The sequence below is a fragment of the Musa acuminata genome, chromosome BXJ3-4 (assembly GCF_036884655.1).
Source record: "Musa acuminata AAA Group cultivar baxijiao chromosome BXJ3-4, Cavendish_Baxijiao_AAA, whole genome shotgun sequence".
Lineage (NCBI taxonomy): Eukaryota > Viridiplantae > Streptophyta > Magnoliopsida > Zingiberales > Musaceae > Musa > Musa acuminata.
The window spans coordinates 24,029,509-24,049,494 of NC_088352.1; positions in this window are offsets into that span (position 1 = coordinate 24,029,509).

Here is a 19,986-nt window from a genome sequence, read left to right on the forward strand (position 1 = left end):
CGAGGGCTGTGGGTGGTGGTGGTGGGATGACGAGAGTTGATGACCGGGTGTGTGCGGAGGGAGTAATCAACCAGTGAAGTGTGAACGAGCAAAATGATCTTTTTGTGAAACAAAGGTTTTGAAAATTTTTGAGGCACTTTTACAAAATCCAAAATTAGGGTTTTTCTTTTCAGGAATTCATCCTTATTTATTCTTATTTCCTTTTCAAATTTAAATTTTTGCGTATGTATCGGTTCCGATCAAGATGACGTTGAGACTGACACGAACTCATCTGGCTAACTATATTCAATTCACAAATTTAGGAAACACTTTTCGATCTCTGTCTCAATAGGACGTGACAAGACCAAGCCAGACATATCTCGTCACTTAACAAGTATGATAAACATTTTCTAGAAGCTACAGAAAACAATGTCTTGTGCAACCTTGACAGATTATCCAAACAGTCTACACCTCATGAATAAGCTGTGCCGTTCGTGGGTTGCTCTCTGCCAAAAGGTTGCGGAGGATTGGCATACATAGCAATGCTTAAAATTAGCCCTGATGGCATACTATGACAAAGCCTAAGTAGATGGCATACCATAGCAAAGCTTACGTAGGCTTAATTGCAGTTCTGAAATCAACTGGAATTGGATTGGTTTTTGATGATTTTGATTTCAGTTCTGAAATCGTCGAATCTAGTTTTAGAACTATGGCCAAGTGTACAGAGATAGGTGCTCACGACACTTGTGGACGAGGATAATGAGATCCGGGCTCATGGTAATAGAAGCAATGATAGACTCGTTGTGAGAGGATATGATAGCATCAATGGGGCCCGTAATTGTGATGGAGAGTGGGTTGGGGGAGGGAGGGGAGCAGGGTAATTGAACTAAAATAAAGTCATAGATCTGGATGATCTTCGAGTCATAGAAAGGAGACAGAAAAGAATACAGTCATGATGATAAAAAGAAAAAGTATATTAATTTTTTAATGATTAATGATTGGCTTTTCATGAATATATCGACAAGGAGAAAGTGAGAGACATTGTCACGATCCTTATCTTTTTTTTTTTTTTTTCTAATCATTTCGAAACAAAATTAAAATTATCGATTTCGATTCTAGATGGATAGAATTGGAACCCCCTAAACATGACTGTTGATTGATTAGATATTCGGTTCGAATCAAACCTATCTATGCTTTAGGTGTGTAATCATCTAAATTAATTTTAATGCGCCATTAATTAGGAGGCGGACTCCAATCTTATCTATAAGAACATGAAAATTTGGACCTCGTCGTGGAGGAAAGGACAATTGATTGAGGGTGTTCCATCAACTAAGCCGGTGCTTCGTCCCCGAGTTACGTGTGGAACCAACATTCCAAGTGGACGGGGATCCGCTGCTAGCCGTAATCTTGCTAGAATACATCTCATCCGTAGAGGAGTCTCGTGGAAATTCAGGGCACCCACGACATTATCAACGTCTGACGGCAGACAACATGCGTTGACTGACGACACGATTGCGTCGTCGAGAAAGAATCATCAGCGCATCCAGATTTCTCGAATCATAAAGCACAGTATGACCAACGTCGTCGTCCTATTTAGTCTCCTCCCCCAAATCGATTCATTAAGCTTCCCAAAATCCCCGAAAATAACATTAGTGAAAGGGAATCGCACGGCTTGTGACTGCGGCGGTGGCGGAGGAGGAGGAGACCATCGACCTGCCGCCGATGCTGGGATTCTTCGGGATCTGCCTCATCTGGTTCGCTATCCATGCCGTCGCCTTCGAGGATGAGGGCTCCGTGTCTGCCGACCTGGGCCTCGCCGTCTTCGCGCTTTTCCTCACCGGCGTCGTCCTCGTGATGCTACACGCGTGGATCGCCGTCGACCCCGATAACCGCCGCCGCCGCGCCCGCGACCTCGCCCTGGCGGCCGCGGGAGCCGCCCTCCGGCCCCTCCTGCTCGACCTCGCTCGCAGAGAGCTTGTGGTCGATACCGATGTTTGAACCTCTCCGTGATCCGGGTTTGGGTTGGAGATTGCTTGTTGCCGCCGTTGACTTCGCGGTGGTCAACGTATACATACTGAAATATGGTTTACTGTGCAAGGAATAGCAAAAAAAAAAAAAAAAGAAAAAAAAGAAAAGAAAATAGTGAGCTCCGATCAAGAAAAGAGAAAGGAAAAAAAAGAATTTTTCTAAGTGCGGGAGTCCAAAAAAAATAAAAATTGATGACTTAATGATAGTCACAACATAACAAGGCAAAGATAATTAAGGTTGTTCATTTGTTTCTTTTTCTTTTATATTGAAATAGGTCTTGTTTTATAGTATTTAGGTTGTCAAAGTGGGTCGGACCCAATCAAGAGACACTTTCGCATTTGTCACAAACGAAAGTTTTGAACGTCACTCAGTGACATAGTAAATACCGAGAACAATTGCACTGATTCTCTGATCATTAATGAGTCATGCGATGGTGCATCAAATTATTGTAACTATTGTTATGGGATGACACTCATCCTGATATCAAAATTGTCATCCTTGATTGAACGAGCTGCCCTGTTAGCGTATAGTCAACATCTCGATCGGTGTCACGATGTTAACCCCATGGGATCGAGCCCTTTTAATGAGTCAACCAAATGAATATGATTTGTCATCGAGCTTCAAACCGGTCGCGACATGATGTTTTAGTTGATAGGCTATTGATAATGTCACTCATTATCATGCGATATTTTTTTAGCTAGGTTTCTCGGCTTTGATTATGTTAGGACCAAGTCGACACTAAGAGGTAAATTAGTACTTTCATAAAGGTTACGTCGATTCGAAAATCTCGCTCGATAAAATAGTATCGAAAATATGTTTAACTTGAAAATGTTCGTAAGAATGTAATGAGCAAGTAAAGAAGTTTGCAATAAAGGTAAAATGTAAAATAGAAATGCAAATTGAGTTTTATAGTGGTTCGGTCGTCGCGACCTATGTCTACTCCCGATTCTTCTTTTGTCGAGGCTGTAGGGAATTCTGGGGGCGACATCACATGTGCAACGAAAGAACATAAAACAAAAATCCCTAAATTTCCCATAAATTATGTTCATCGTCGTGCAAAGATTGATGCGAAAAATTCGTAAAATTGAAAACTGCATATATGAAAGATTGTGTTACATAGGAAAATTGTATATCCTTGAATCCCTGTAGATCTATAGGAGAGGGTGAAAGAGGTCAAACGTCCTTCTCTCTAGCGGTGATCCACACAGTAGGGCTGCGATGACGCTTCTCAAATCTCCAAGCTTGTTATCTGAGGAGAAGGGGACAGGAGAATAGGAAATGACAACCAAGAGAAGCTCTAGCCTATGAACCTTTGATTCCCTCCTATTTATAGGGGCCTCTTATCAAATTAACCATAATGGATCCTGCCCTATAAAGTGATAAAATATCAAATAATAATAATCAAGTCACATGTGCCATCACTCACGTGATTGGCTTGCAGAGTACCTATGACTAGTAATCTCTCACTTGACCTAAATCCAATTACCTCTGTGTTTGATCCCTATCAGACCCCTTTGACGCTTAAAGACAATATGAGATAACAACTTTGTTAGTGGATCTACGATGTTATCTTCAAATGGAACTCTTTCTACTGTTATATCTCCTTGGGTCATGATCTCTTTGATCAGGTGGAACCTCCTCAGAATGTGCTTAGACTTCGGATGAGACCTAGGTTCCTTTGCTTGAGCAATCACTCCATTGTTGTCGTCATATAAAGAAATCAACCCCTCGTTGCCCTGCACGACTCCTAGATCTGTGATGAACTTCTTTATCTAGACTCCCTCCTTTGTTGCCTCCGTTGTAGTAATGTACTCCGCCTCTATGATCGAGTCAGCAGTAGTATCTCGCTTGAAACTCTTCCAGCATACTACTCCTCCATTTAGGGTGTACACATACCGTGAATTCGACTTGCTATTATCAATATCAGACTGGAAATTCGAGTCCGTGTAGCCTTCAACCTTGAGGTTATTACCTCAATATACTAGTAAAAGATCCTTAGTCATTCTCAAGTACTTAAGGATATATTTTACTACTTTCCAGTGTTCCAAGCTTGGATCCGCTTGATATCTGCTTGTGACACTCAAAGCATTCGCTATATCAGGCTTGATACATAGCATGACATACATGATAGACTCTATCACTAAGGCATAGGGTATCCTATCTATGTTCGCCCTTTTCTTCAAGAGTCTTTAGGGATATACTCTTAGAAAGCGATATCCATGTCTCATCGGTGTGAGATATCTCTTGAAATTTTCCATGCCAAACCTTTTGATAATAGTGTCTATGTACCTAGACTAGGACAAGCCAAGCATCCTCTTGGATCTATCTCTATAGATCTAAATCCCCAAGATATATAATGCTTCCCCTAAGTCTTTTTTAGAGAAGTATCTAGATAATCAAGCCTTTATTGTAGATAATATTCCTACATCATTCCCAATGATCAGGATATCATCCACATATAACACCAAAAAGTTGATAGTAATCCCACTTACCTTCATGTACATAAAAGACGCATCTTCATTCTTAACGAAGTTATAAGATCTAATTATCTCATCAAATCTTATGTTCTAACTTTAGGAAGCTTTCTTTAATCCATAAATGGACCTAAGCAACCTATACACCTTATCTGGGCAGTCCTTGGACACGAATATCTCATACTATATCATATACACCTCCTCCTCGAGATTGCCATTGAGGAACATGGTTTTCATGTCCATTTGCCAGATCTCATAATCATAGTATGTTACAATAGCCAATAGTATTCAAATTTATTTTAGCATAGCTACGACTGAGAATGTTCTGTCATAGTCAACACCTTGCCTTTGACGATACCCCTTAGCTACTAGCCTTGCTTTATAGGTTTCTATCTTTCCATCTACTCCGATCTTCTTCTTGAAGATCCACTTGCAATCGATGGGTACAATAGCCTCGGGTGCATCAACTAGGTTCTAAACCTTATTGGAGTATATGAAATCCATCTCAGAATTCATGGCTTATTGCCAATTCCTAGAGTCTATGCTCGTAATAGCCTCCTCGTAGGTCCAATGTGTTAGGATCGAGAGCACTAAGAGGGGGGGGGGGGTACATTAGTGCAGCGGAAATCTTTCAGCGATTAAAAAGGAAAGCTGCATTCGTTCGATAAACACTATACAAAAGCCGATCCTAGTTTACTTATTATTAAGTGCAGTTTACGTTTAAACACAGTTAGCGTCTAAACGCAGTTTGCGTCTAAATGCAGATTGCGTCTAAGCGTAGTTTGCGTCTAAGCGCAGATTGCGTCTGTGCGCAGTTTGCGTCTAAGCGCAGTTTGCGTCTAAGCGCAGATTGCGTCTAAGCGCAGTTTAAGCAGAAGTATAAAGACAATGTGCTGCTATTCAAAAAGTAATCTGCAAAAAGCAGATTTACGTCTAAACGCAGATTTACGTCTAAACTTTGAAACTCGTTCGTAAAGTCGCAGAAGACAGTTTGCAGTTATAAACAGATTCAAGATGTAAATGTAAACTGCGAGGAAACTCGTTCGTAAAAGCGCAGAAGACAGTTCGCAGTTATAAACAGATTCAAGACGTAAATGTAAGCTGCAAAGTAAGGATCGTACGAAAACACGTATTGACGTCTGAATCCAGATTCGGAAAGATTAGAGCTTAGAAACTTGTTTGTAAAAGCGCAGAGAGTAGTAGCTATGTAGGAGGTTTGCAGTAATGATAAAGTGCTCAAAATAAATGCAAACCAGAGATTTAGAGTGGTTCGGTCAGTCTTGACCTACTCCACTTTTGGCTTCCTCCTTCGACGAGGTCACCGACGTCAACTATTCACCTTCCTTCAATGGGCGAAGGCCAACTGCCCTTTTACAGTTTCTCTCCTTTTGACGGGCTCAGGAGACAACCCTTACAGATCCTTTCTCTCCTCTCTTTACAACTCAAGACTTGAAGAACAGAAAAGAGGAGAACTTTTGGACTTTACACAAATTTGAGCTCTTAGAATCACTGAAAAGATCAAGAATTCGGTGTAGATCTGTGTCCCTTCAGTGCTGAATGGGTGGGCTATTTATAGGCCCCAACCCAATTCAAATTTGGAGCTCAAAACGATCAAATCCCGGAATTTCGGGATCAGGCGGTTGCACCTCTTGATTGGAGAGGTTGCACCGCCTGGCAGAGCTCGAAGACTGAGCCTCTGGGCGGTGCCACCTCTGTCAGAGGCGGTTGCACCTCTCTACCAAAGCTCGAAGACCGAGCTCAGGCGGTGCTACCTCTCTGTCAAGGAGGTTGCACCGCCCGGTTGCACCTCTTGGCTGGGGCGGTTGCACCGCCCAGTCTCGCTGGAAGACATAGCCTGGGCGGTGCTACCTCCAACCCTGGCGGTGCCACCTCTTTCACTATTCCAGCTCACTTGGTTTGGCTCCAAACTTGGTCCAAACCAGTCCGAACTTGGGCCTAATTGGCCCCTACTTGGGTTATAGGATTAACACCTAATCCTAACCCTAATTAACGTGCTAACTATGAATTTTAAAGACATTTTCTAAGCTATTACAAAGTCCGCAAGTCAAGACTTCTTTTGGCGAGCTTCCGGCAAACTTCCGGCGGTCTTCCGATGAACTCTCGGAAACCATTCTGCGGACTCCCGACAAGCTCCTAGACTTCACGATTTGATCTTAGCGAGTTCCAACGAGCTTCGTCGGCAAGCTCCGATCTTTCTCGGCGAGCTCCGCGAACTTCCAACGAACCTTCCGGCGAGCTTTCGAAAAACCCTTCGGCAAGCTCCCAACTCATTCTTGGCTAGTTCCGGTAGCATTCTCGACGAACCTTCGGACTTCCGTCGAACTCTCGAACTCGCAACAAATCCTTCGCGCTTGACTCCAACACTTTGTTTCGCTTTATGTCTTTATCGTTATCATAGTTAATCCTGCACAACAAAAACAAAACTTCGATCGAGACAATTAATCCTAAGCAATTAACCAAGTAGTCCGACATGTCATTGGTCCCTCGACGCTTCGTCTGATTCTTCGGCGCATCATCCTCTTCTGCAGCCTATTGCCCAATCGGCCAGTTGACTCCGCAACTCCGATATCCTTGGCACAATACCCGCTCTTCTTGGCCCGATGCCCGATTCCACGGCCCGAAGCCTTCTGTCGATACGTCGACCGATCCACCGGCCCGACGTCCAATCTTCTGACATGTTCCTTCGGCACAACATGATTTTCCTGCTTTAATTGTCTCATCCTGATCGAAGCATCCTGCGTCACTCAAAACGCAGATTAAATCATAAACATATATCAAGTAGTTTCATCATCAAAATACGAGATTCAACAATCTCCCCCTTTTTGATGATGATAATCACTTGATGACGGAGTTAAACTTAACTCCCGGAGTTTAAACAAACTCCCCATATCAATATGCCATATTGATAGAACCTTGAATTCAAACTGAATTCAAGTCATTGCAATATTCATCATGAATACTTGCAACACGTCAACATGAACATATGCATAAACTTATGCATCACATGTCATGTCATCAACATACTTCTCCCCCTTTGTCATCAACAAAAAGGAGAAGTACCATAATCAAGTGTGTGTGATATTGGTTCAACTCATTGCATGAAAAATATAATATCAAGTTTTATCATCATGCAATCTTGGAGCTAGAAGATTTAGCAAGTGTTACATCATGCTTAGAACATTCATGCTATCAAGTTTTAGATATGCAAGTTTTATAGCATATAAGATAGCACTTTTGGTAATGTTCAAGATATCAAGTTCTATATCATGCAAGCTAGCAAATTAGAGATGTTCAAGAAGGCAACTCTTGCTTCTTGAAAATTTTGTTCACTTTGCTAGATGCGTAAGTTAGCATTTTTGCCTTTTGAGATAGGCAAGATAGCACATTAGCTTCTTTTGAGATAGCAATTTTTTGCTTCTCTTTAGACCAACAAGCTAGCAATTTTTACGATATACAAGTTTCATAATATATAAGCTAGCAAAAATTTCGAAAGCAAATGCAAGATAGCTTTCTTGTGTAAGCTCATGATTCTTGCTTCCTATTGCAATGTGTAAATTGCAAGTTTTGCTTCTTGAGATATTCAAGATAGTGATATTCAAGAAGACAATTTTTCTTCTTGAAATAAGCAAGTTAGCAATCTTTGTTACTTAAGATAGGCAAGCTAGCAATCAAGTTTTTGCATCTTCTTGACTTGTACAAGCTAGCTATCTCCCCCTTTGTCATTGTAAAAAAAGAAAGAGAGAATACAGTTTTGTAGTTCTTTTTTCCTTTTACAACGATTTCAAAATCATGACAAGGGAAGACTAATCAAGTTATGAATGTCAAGACAATTTTTCATCATGAATATTTTATCATTACATGTATCATTATCATAAGTTGAAGTATTACATGCATGATATCATATCACCATTCATAATTACATTAATGTTTTAATATAACAATTTCTTCTCAAAATGTGTAACTTGGCACTCATAGCATTTTAAATCATGATTTACATAATATGCAATACATCATATCATAATTAGAAAGCACAAGTATTGCATGCATAATTGTACATCATAAATGTTTCATATCATGATGGTATCAATTTTGTCAAATTATATCCTACCATGCATGATCAAAACTTCTCCCTATTTTATCATTGAAAACAAGAAGAAAGTAGGGGGAAGAGCATAAAAATGTTAAATATTTCAATCATTTCAAGGCATTTACATCATAGATCAAGTCATGATTTGTGATTCATCATAAAGCAAGTTAGTTTTCAATCATCACATAAGACATTTAAGGAATTTTTGAAACATAGGAGAATGATTAATTTAAGCATACAATGTTTCAATCAAATTCAAGTCATGAATATCAATACTTTCATATTGTGAGTATCAATTCATGAATACCACAAGATATTATTTGTGACTTCAATTTTGCAAGATCAAGATTATGATTTAGATAAAACTTATTCAAATCAAATCATTAACTTGAAATTCATAATCAAGTCATTAAAATTAATTTCGAGATTCACAAAATATCATGAAATCATTAATCTCGATCAGATGGGAAAAGCATTTTATTAAGAGATTCTTTTTCATCTAAGCATGCCTTAGTCTTTATATGCCAAATTAAGATAAGCATGAAAGTTCAAGACATAAGGCAAAGAAATCTTGTATTATGAAATATATGATATCAAGGCATATGATTCATTCGAAAAGATATAGTACAAAGAGCAATTTGAAACATTCTTATCAAGATCACATTTTAAAATATTCTAAGTTTCAAGATATCAATATGACACTTCATTGAATTGCATTTCATTTGAAGAACTCCTTTTTGATAAATGTAGGGAGCATAATGAACGATCTTGATTTATAAAGAGCTTCATGTTATAATTATCAAGATCATGATTTTAATAATTATTTTCTTTAGCAAAAACACTATCATTCATATTTCGAGATGGAATTTATAAGCAGGAATCATTTCATCAAATCCATTTTAGAAAAATATTTTTCATAAGTGTATAAGAAAATCCGATTGTTTGGATACCAATTGTTAAGTGAATCCGAAAATGAAATTAGTACTTTCATGCATTCGGATAAGATTTTGCTATAGATTTTCAAGTTCAATTATGAAGATAAAACATGCTCATGATCATAAAAATTTATGTATCCAAAAAATATAATTTCCAACATGTTATAGTGTAAAATCATCATGGCAATTAAGTTTTTTGAACATTGAATTAAGAATGTCCGAAAAATAATCTTAACACGTTCATGCATTCGAGCATATTTTTGCCATAGTTTTTCAAATATACTCATGAGAATAACACATGCTTATCATCGGCTTAAAATCTCATGCATAAAATTGTTAATCAAAATATTTAATTTCATCATTATGCATTTCTTCAAATCAAACATGATCTTTAATCAAAATCGAGAAATAACAATGGAAATCAACGTAATACACATTATTACTTCTTAACCATGATTTCATATTTTCAATCAAGATCATTTTATTTGTTTATCATAAAATATGCAATATTATCATTTTCGAAATTACTTAGTATGATCATAATAATTTTTTTTTTAACATGTAATTTTTAAGAAAATTAATTCTAAACTAAAAGAGAAAAATACATCATTAAAGCATCAAGTAATTTCAAAATAAATTAGGGGGATTTCGATTACCTCATCATTGTAGGCTGTTAAGGCGTAGTTTGCCGCCTTGCTTTTGTTGACTTTCTCTTCTTCGGAGGAGCTCGATTCATCCCAATTTTTGTTCTTCTTCTTGCGTTTAAAGCAAGTAGTTCGATTCTTTTTGCTTTTTAATTTTCGTTTCATTTGTAGTTTAAGTTCACCATCACTTGAGCTTATGCTCGAGTGGTCTTCAAATGTTCTATGTCCCAAATCCTTCCTGTTCTTTGGAAGGTTGGTTTGTTCATCATTGTCCTCATCACTTGAGTCATCGCTCACGTGGCATTCATTTGTCCAGAGTTCCAAATCCTTCCTGTTCTTTGGAAGGTGATTGTGTTCAACATGTTCATCATGTGCATTGTGCACCATTTCATATGTCATCAATGAACCAATTAGTTCTTCAAGTGGAAATTGGTTCAAGTTTTTCGATTCTTGAAAAGCAGTTACTTTTGAATCCCAAATTTTAGAAAGTGAGCGTAAAACTTTGTTAACGAGTTCAAAATCCGAAAAGCTTTTACCAAGTGATTTTAAACCATTGACGACATCCGTAAAACGGGTGTACATGTCAACAACGGTTTCGCTTGGTTTCATATGAAAAAGCTCGAAATCATGCAGTAAAATATTAACTTTCGAGTCTTTGACTCTACTAGTTCCCTCGTGCGTGATTTCAAGAGTGCGCCAAATATTGAAAGCCGTTTCGCACAAAGAAACCCGATTGAACTCATTTTTGTCTAAAGCGCAAAATAAGGCATTCATAGCCTTTGCGTTTAAAGAAAAATACATCTTCTCTAAATCCGACCATTCGTTCATCGGTTTAGAGGGAAGTTGAAAACCGTTTTCAACGATATTCCATAAATCTAGATTTAGAGAAATCAAGAAAACTCTAATTCGAGTTTTCCAATAAGTGTAGTCCAATCCGTTAAAGAACGGTGGACGAAAGACCGAAAAGCCCTCTTGAAGAGCCATTTCTCTCGGGTGTAAATCCGAAATGAGAAATACCCTGCTCTGATACCAATGTGTTAGGATCGAGAGCACTAAGAGGGGGGGGGGGGGGTGAATTAGTGCAGCGGAAATCTTTTAGCGATTAAAATGGAAAGCTGTGTTCGTTCGATAAACACTATGCAAAAGCCGATCCTAGTTTACTTATTATTAAGTGCAGTTTACGTTTAAACACAGTTAGCGTCTAAACGCAGTTTGCGTCTAAATGCAGATTGCGTCTAAATTCAGATTGCGTCTAAGCGTAGTTTGCGTCTAAGCGCAGATTGCGTCTGTGCGCAGTTTGCGTCTAAGCGCAGTTTGCGTCTAAGCGCAGATTGCGTCTAAGCGCAGTTTAAGCAGAAGTATAAAGACAATGTGCTGCTATTCAAAAAGTAATCTGCAAAAAGCAGATTTACGTCTAAACGCAGATTTACGTCTAAACTTTGAAACTCGTTCGTAAAGTCGCAGAAGACAGTTTGCAGTTATAAACAGATTCAAGATGTAAATGTAAACTGCGAGGAAACTCGTTCGTAAAAGCGCAGAAGACAGTTCGCAGTTATAAACAGATTCAAGACGTAAATGTAAGCTGCAAAGTAAGGATCGTACGAAAACACGTATTGACGTCTGAATCCAGATTCAGAAAGATTAGAGCTTAGAAACTTGTTCGTAAAAGCGCAGAGAGTAGTAGCTATGTAGGAGGTTTGCAGTAATGATAAAGTGCTCAAAATAAATGCAAACCAGAGATTTAGAGTGGTTCGGTCAGTCTTGACCTACTCCACTTTTGGCTTCCTCCTCCGACGAGGTCACCGACGTCAACTAGCTGCCTTCCTTCAATGGGCGAAGGCCAACTGCCCTTTTACAGTTTCTCTCCTTTTGACGGGCTCAGGAGACAACCCTTACAGATCCTTTCTCTCCTCTCTTTACAACTCAAGACTTGAAGAACAGAAAAGAGGAGAACTTTTGGACTTTACACAAATTTGAGCTCTTAGAATCACTAAAAAGATCAAGAATTCGGTGTAGATCTGTGTCCCTTCAGTGCTGAATGGGTGGGCTATTTATAGGCCCCAACCCAATTCAAATTTGGAGCTCAAAACGATCAAATCCCGGAATTTCGGGATCAGGCGGTTGCACCTCTTGACTGGAGAGGTTGCACCGCCTTGCAGAGCTCGAAGACTGAGCCTCTGGGCGGTGCCACCTCTGTCAGAGGCGGTTGCACCTCTCTACCAAAGCTCGAAGACCGAGCTCAGGCGGTGCTACCTCTCTGTCAAGGTGGTTGCACCGCCCAGTCTAGCTCGAAGACTGAGCTCTGGGCGGTTGCACCTCTTGGCTGGGGCGGTTGCACCGCCCAGTCTCGCTGGAAGACATAGCCTGGGCGGTGCTACCTCCAACCCTGGCGGTGCCACCTCTTTCACTATTCCAGCTCACTTGGTTTGGCTCCAAACTTGGTCCAAACCAGTCCGAACTTGGGCCTAATTGGCCCCTACTTGGGTTATAGGATTAACACCTAATCCTAACCTTAATTAACGTGCTAACTATGAATTTTAAAGACATTTTCTAAGCTATTACAAAGTCCGCAAGTCAAGACTTCTTCTGGCGAGCTTCCGGCAAACTTCCGACGGTCTTCCGATGAACTCTCGGAAACCATTCTGCGGACTCCCGACAAGCTCCTAGACTTCACGATTTGATCTTAGCGAGTTCCAACGAGCTTTGTCGGCAAGCTCCGATCTTTCTCGGCGAGCTCCGCGAACTTCCAACGAACCTTCCGGCGAGCTTCCGAAAAACCCTTCGGCAAGCTCCCAACTCATTCTTGGCTAGTTCCGGTAGCATTCTCGACGAACCTTCGGACTTCCGTCGAACTCTCGAACTCGCAACAAATCCTTCGCGCTTGACTCCGATACTTTGTTTCGCTTTATGTCTTTATCGTTATCATAGTTAATCCTGCATAACAAAAACAAAACTTCGATCGAGACAATTAATCCTAAGCAATTAACCAAGTAGTCCGACATGTCATTGGTCCCTCGACGCTTCGTCCGATTCTTCGGCGCATCATCATCTTCTGCAGCCTATTGCCCAATCGGCCAGTTGACTTCGCAACTCTGATATCCTTGGCACAATACCCGCTCTTCTTGGCCCGATGCCCGATTCCACGGCCCGAAGCCTTCTGTCGATACGTCGACCGATCCACCGGCCCGACGTCCAATCTTCTGACATGTTCCTTCGGCACAACATGATTTTCCTGCTTTAATTGTCTCATCCTGATCGAAGCATCCTGCGTCACTCAAAACGCAGATTAAATCATAAACATATATCAAGTAGTTTCATCATCAAAATACGAGATTCAACAATCTCCCCCTTTTTGATGATGATAATCACTTGATGACGGAGTTAAACTTAACTCCCGGAGTTTAAACAAACTCCCCCTATCAATATGCCATATTGATAGAACCTTGAATTCAAACTGAATTCAAGTCATTGCAATATTCATCATGAATACTTGCAACACGTCAACATGAACATATGCATAAACTTATGCATCACATGTCATGTCATCAACATACTTCTCCCCCTTTGTCATCAACAAAAAGGAGAAGTACCACAATCAAGTGTGTGTGATATTGGTTCAACTCATTGCATGAAAAACATAATATCAAGTTTTATCATCATGCAATCTTGGAGCTAGAAGATTTAGCAAGTGTTACATCATGCTTAGAACATTCATGCTATCAAGTTTTAGATATGCAAGTTTTATAGCATATAAGATAGCACTTTTGGTAATGTTCAAGATATCAAGTTCTATATCATGCAAGCTAGCAAATTAGAGATGTTCAAGAAGGCAACTCTTGCTTCTTGAAAATTTTGTTCACTTTGCTAGATGCGTAAGTTAGCATTTTTGCCTTTTGAGATAGGCAAGATAGCACATTAGCTTCTTTTGAGATAGTAATTTTTTGCTTCTCTTTAGACCAACAAGCTAGCAATTTTTACGATATACAAGTTTCACAATATATGAGCTAGCAAAAATTTCGAAAGCAAATGCAAGATAGATTTCTTGTGTAAGCTCATGATTCTTGCTTCCTATTGCAATGTGCAAATTGCAAGTTTTGCTTCTTGAGATATTCAAGATAGTGATGTTCAAGAAGACAATTTTTCTTCTTGAAATAAGCAAGTTAGCAATCTTTGTTACTTAAGATAGGCAAGCTAGCAATCAAGTTTTTGCATCTTCTTGACTTGTACAAGCTAGCTATCTCCCCCTTTGTCATTGTAAAAAAAGAAAGAGAGAATACAGTTTTGTAGTTCTTTTTTCCTTTTACAACGATTTCAAAATCATGACAAGGGATGACTAATCAAGTTATGAATGTCAAGACAATTTTTCATCATGAATATTTTATCATTACATGCATCATTATCATAAGTTGAAGTATTACATGCATGATATCATATCACCATTCATAATTACATTAATGTTTTAATATAACAATTTCTTCTCAAAATGTGTAACTTGGCACTCATAGCATTTTAAATCATGATTTACATAATATGCAATACATCATATCATAATTAGAAAGCACAAGTATTGCATGCATAATTGTACATCATAAATGTTTCATATCATGATGGTATCAATTTTGTCAAATTATATCCTACCATGCATGATCAAAACTTCTCCCTATTTTATCATTGAAAACAAGAAGAAAGTAGGGGGAAGAGCATAAAAATGTTAAATATTTCAATCATTTCAAGGCATTTACATCATAGATCAAGTCATGATTTGTGATTCATCATAAAGCAAGTTAGTTTTCAATCATCACATAAGGCATTTAAGGAATTTTTGAAACATAGGAGAATGATTAATTTAAGCATACAATGTTTCAATCCAATTCAAGTCATGAATATCAATGCTTTCATATTGTGAGTATCAATTCATGAATACCACAAGATATTATTTGTGACTTCAATTTTGCAAGATCAAGATTATGATTTAGATAAAACTTATTCAAATCAAATCATTAACTTGAAATTCATAATCAAGTCATTAAAATTAATTTCGAGATTCACAAAATATCATGAAATCATTAATCTCGATCAGATGGGAAAAGCATTTTATTAAGAGATTCTTTTTCATCTAAGCATGCCTTAGTCTTTATATGCCAAATTAAGATAAGCATGAAAGTTCAAGACATAAGGCAAAGAAATCTTGTATTATGAAATATATGATATCAAGACTCATGATTCATTCGAAGAGATATAGTACAAAGAGCAACTTGAAACATTCTTATCAAGATCGCATTTTAAAATATTCTAAGTTTCATGATATTAATATGACACTTCATTGAATTGCATTTCATTTGAAGAACTCCTTTTTGATAAATGTAGGGAGCATAATGAACGATCTTGATTTATAAAGAGCTTCATGTTATAATTATCAAGATCATGATTTTAATAATTATTTTCTTTAGCAAAAACACTATCATTCATATTTCGTGATGGAATTTATAAGCAGGAATCATTTCATCAAATCCATTTTAGAAAAATATTTTTCATAAGTGTATGAGAAAATCCGATTGTTAGGATACCAATTGTTAAGTGAATCCGAAAATGAAATTAGTACTTTCATGCATTCGGATAAGATTTTGCTATAGATTTTCAAGTTCAATTATGAAGATAAAACATGCTCATGATCATAAAAATTTATGTATCCAAAAAATATAATTTCCAACATGTTATAGTGTAAAATCATCATGGCAATTAAGTTTTTTGAACATTGAATCAAGAATGTCCGAAAAATAATCTTAACACGTTCATGCATTCGAGCATATTTTTGCCATAGTTTTTCAAATATACTCATGAGAATAACACATGCTTATCATCAGCTTAAAATCTCATGCATAAAATTGTTAATCAAAATATTTAATTTCATCATTATGCATTTCTTCAAATCAAACCTGATCTTTAATCAAAATCGAGAAATAACAATGGAAATCAACGTAATACACATTATTACTTCTTAACCATGATTTCATATTTTCAATCAAGATCATTTTATTTGTTTATCATAAAATATGCAATATTATCATTTTCGAAATTACTTAGTATGATCATAATAATTTTTTTTTTTTAACATGTAATTTTTAAGAAAATTAATTCTAAACTAAAAGAGAAAAATACATCATTAAAGCATCAAGTAATTTCAAAATAAATTAGGGGGATTTCGATTACCTCATCATTGTAGGCTGTTAAGGTGTAGTTTGCCGCCTTGCTTTTGTTGACTTTCTCTTCTTCGGAGGAGCTCGATTCATCCCAATTTTTGTTCTTCTTCTTGCGTTTAAAGCAAGTAGTTCGATTCTTTTTGCTTTTTAATTTTCGTTTCATTTGTAGTTTAAGTTCACCATCACTTGAGCTTATGCTCGAGTGGTCTTCAAATGTTCTATATCCCAAATCCTTCCTGTTCTTTGGAAGGTTGGTTTGTTCATCATTATCCTCATCACTTGAGTCATCGCTCACGTGACATTCATTTGTCCAGAGTTCCAAATCCTTCCTGTTCTTTGGAAGGTGATTGTGTTCAACATGTTCATCATGTGCATTGTGCACCATTTCATATGTCATCAATGAACCAATTAGTTCTTCAAGTGAAAATTGGTTCAAGTTTTTCGATTCTTGAATAGCAGTTACTTTTGAATCCCAAGTTTTAGAAAGTGAGCGCAAAACTTTGTTAACGAGTTCAAAATCCGAAAAGCTTTTACCAAGTGATTTTAAACCATTGACGACATCCGTAAAACGGGTGTACATGTCAACAACGGTTTCGCTTGGTTTCATATGAAAAAGCTCGAAATCATGCAGTAAAATATTAACTTTCGAGTCTTTGACTCTACTAGTTCCCTCGTGCGTGATTTCAAGAGTGCGCCAAATATCGAAAGCCGTTTCGCACAAAGAAACCCGATTGAACTCATTTTTGTCTAAAGCGCAAAATAAGGCATTCATAGCCTTTGCGTTTAAAGAAAAATACATCTTCTCTAAATCCGACCATTCGTTCATCGGTTTAGAGGGAAGTTGAAAACCGCTTTCAACGATATTCCATAAATCTAGATTTAGAGAAATCAAGAAAACTCTAATTCGAGTTTTCCAATAAGTGTAGTCCAATCCGTTAAAGAACGGTGGACGAAAGACCGAAAAGCCCTCTTGAAGAGCCATTTCTCTCGGGTGTAAATCCGAAATGAGAAATACCCTGCTCTGATACCAATGTGTTAGGATCGAGAGCACTAAGAGGGGGGGGGGGGGTGAATTAGTGCAGCGGAAATCTTTTAGCGATTAAAATGGAAAGCTGTGTTCGTTCGATAAACACTATGCAAAAGCCGATCCTAGTTTACTTATTATTAAGTGCAGTTTACGTTTAAACACAGTTAGCGTCTAAACGCAGTTTGCGTCTAAATGCAGATTGCGTCTAAATTCAGATTGCGTCTAAGCGTAGTTTGCGTCTAAGCGCAGATTGCGTCTGTGCGCAGTTTGCGTCTAAGCGCAGTTTGCGTCTAAGCGCAGATTGCGTCTAAGCGCAGTTTAAGCAGAAGTATAAAGACAATGTGCTGCTATTCAAAAAGTAATCTGCAAAAAGCAGATTTACGTCTAAACGCAGATTTACGTCTAAACTTTGAAACTCGTTCGTAAAGTCGCAGAAGACAGTTTGCAGTTATAAACAGATTCAAGATGTAAATGTAAACTGCGAGGAAACTCGTTCATAAAAGCGCAGAAGACAGTTCGCAGTTATAAACAGATTCAAGACGTAAATGTAAGCTGCAAAGTAAGGATCGTACGAAAACACGTATTGACGTCTGAATCCAGATTCGGAAAGATTAGAGCTTAGAAACTTGTTCGTAAAAGCGCAGAGAGTAGTAGCTATGTAGGAGGTTTGCAGTAATGATAAAGTGCTCAAAATAAATGCAAACCAGAGATTTAGAGTGGTTCGGTCAGTCTTGACCTACTCCACTTTTGGCTTCCTCCTCCGACGAGGTCACCGACGTCAACTAGCTGCCTTCCTTCAATGGGCGAAGGCCAACTGCCCTTTTACAGTTTCTCTCCTTTTGACGGGCTCAGGAGACAACCCTTACAGATCCTTTCTCTCCTCTCTTTACAACTCAAGACTTGAAGAACAGAAAAGAGAACTTTTGGACTTTACACAAATTTGAGCTCTTAGAATCACTGAAAAGATCAAGAATTCGGTGTAGATTTGTGTCCCTTCAGTGCTGAATGGGTGGGCTATTTATAGGCCCCAACCCAATTCAAATTTGGAGCTCAAAACGATCAAATCCCGGAATTTCGGGATCAGGCGGTTGCACCTCTTGACTGGAGAGGTTGCACCGCCTGGCAAAGCTCGAAGACTGAGCCTCTGGGCGGTGCCACCTCTGTCAGAGGCGGTTGCACCTCTCTACCAGAGCTCGAAGACTGAGCCTCTGGGCGGTGCCACCTCTGTCAGAGGCGGTTGCACCTCTCTACCAGAGCTCGAAGACCGAGCTCAGGCGGTGCTACCTCTCTGTCAGGGAGGTTGCACCGCCCAGTCTAGCTCGAAGACTGAGCTTTGGGCGGTTGCACCTCTTGGCTGGGGCGGTTGCACCGCCCAGTCTCTCTGGAAGACATAGCCTGGGTGGTGCTACCTCCAACCCTGGCGGTGCCACCTCTTTCACTATTCCAGCTCACTTGGTTTGGCTCCAAACTTGGTCCAAACCAGTCCGAACTTGGGTCTAATTGGCCCCTACTTGGGTTATAGGATTAACACCTAATCCTAACCCTAATTAACGTGCTAACTATGAATTTTAAAGACATTTTCTAAGCTATTACAAAGTCCGCAAGTCAAGACTTCTTCTGGCGAGCTTCCGGCAAACTTCCGGCGGTCTTCCGATGAACTCTCGGAAACCATTCTGTGGACTCCCAGCAAGCTCCTAGACTTCACGATTTGATCTTAACGAGTTCCAACGAGCTTCGTCGGCAAGCTCCGATCTTTCTCGGCGAGCTCCGCGAACTTCCAACGAACCTTCCGGCGAGCTTCCGAAAAACCCTTCGGCAAGCTCCCAACTCATTCTCGGCTAGTTCCGGTAGCATTCTCGACGAACCTTCGGACTTCCGTCGAACTCTCGAACTCGCAACAAATCCTTCGCGCTTGACTCCGACACTTTGTTTCGCTTTATGTCTTCATCGTTATCATAGTTAATCCTACACAACAAAAACAAAACTTCGATCGAGACAATTAATCCTAAGCAATTAACCAAGTAGTCCGACATGTCATTGGTCCCTCGACGCTTCGTCCGATTCTTCGGCGCATCATCCTCTTCTGCAGCCTATTGCCCAATCGGCCAGTTGACTTCGCAACTCCGATATCCTTGGCACAATACCCGCTCTTCTTGGCCCGATGCCAGATTCCACGGCCCGAAGCCTTCTGTCGATACGTCGACCGATCCACCGGCCCGACGTCCAATCTTCTGACATGTTCCTTCGGCACAACATGATTTTCTTGCTTTAATTGTCTCATCCTGATCGAAGCATCTTGCATCACTCAAAACACAGATTAAATCATAAACATATATCAAATAGTTTCATCATCAAAATACGAGATTCAACACAATGATCAATATCCTCAACATCCTCTCCTCTAATATATCCCACATATCTCTCAGGAGGATGAGATATTCTATCGGACCTACGTAAAGTCAGAACTTGTGTGCTAGGTACTTGAACAGACTCGGATTGTGGAGTAGTGCTTGAGTTAGATTCTCCAACCTCACTCAACTCTATCACGCTCCTACTGTCTCCACTAAGAATGTGTTCATTCTCAAGGAACA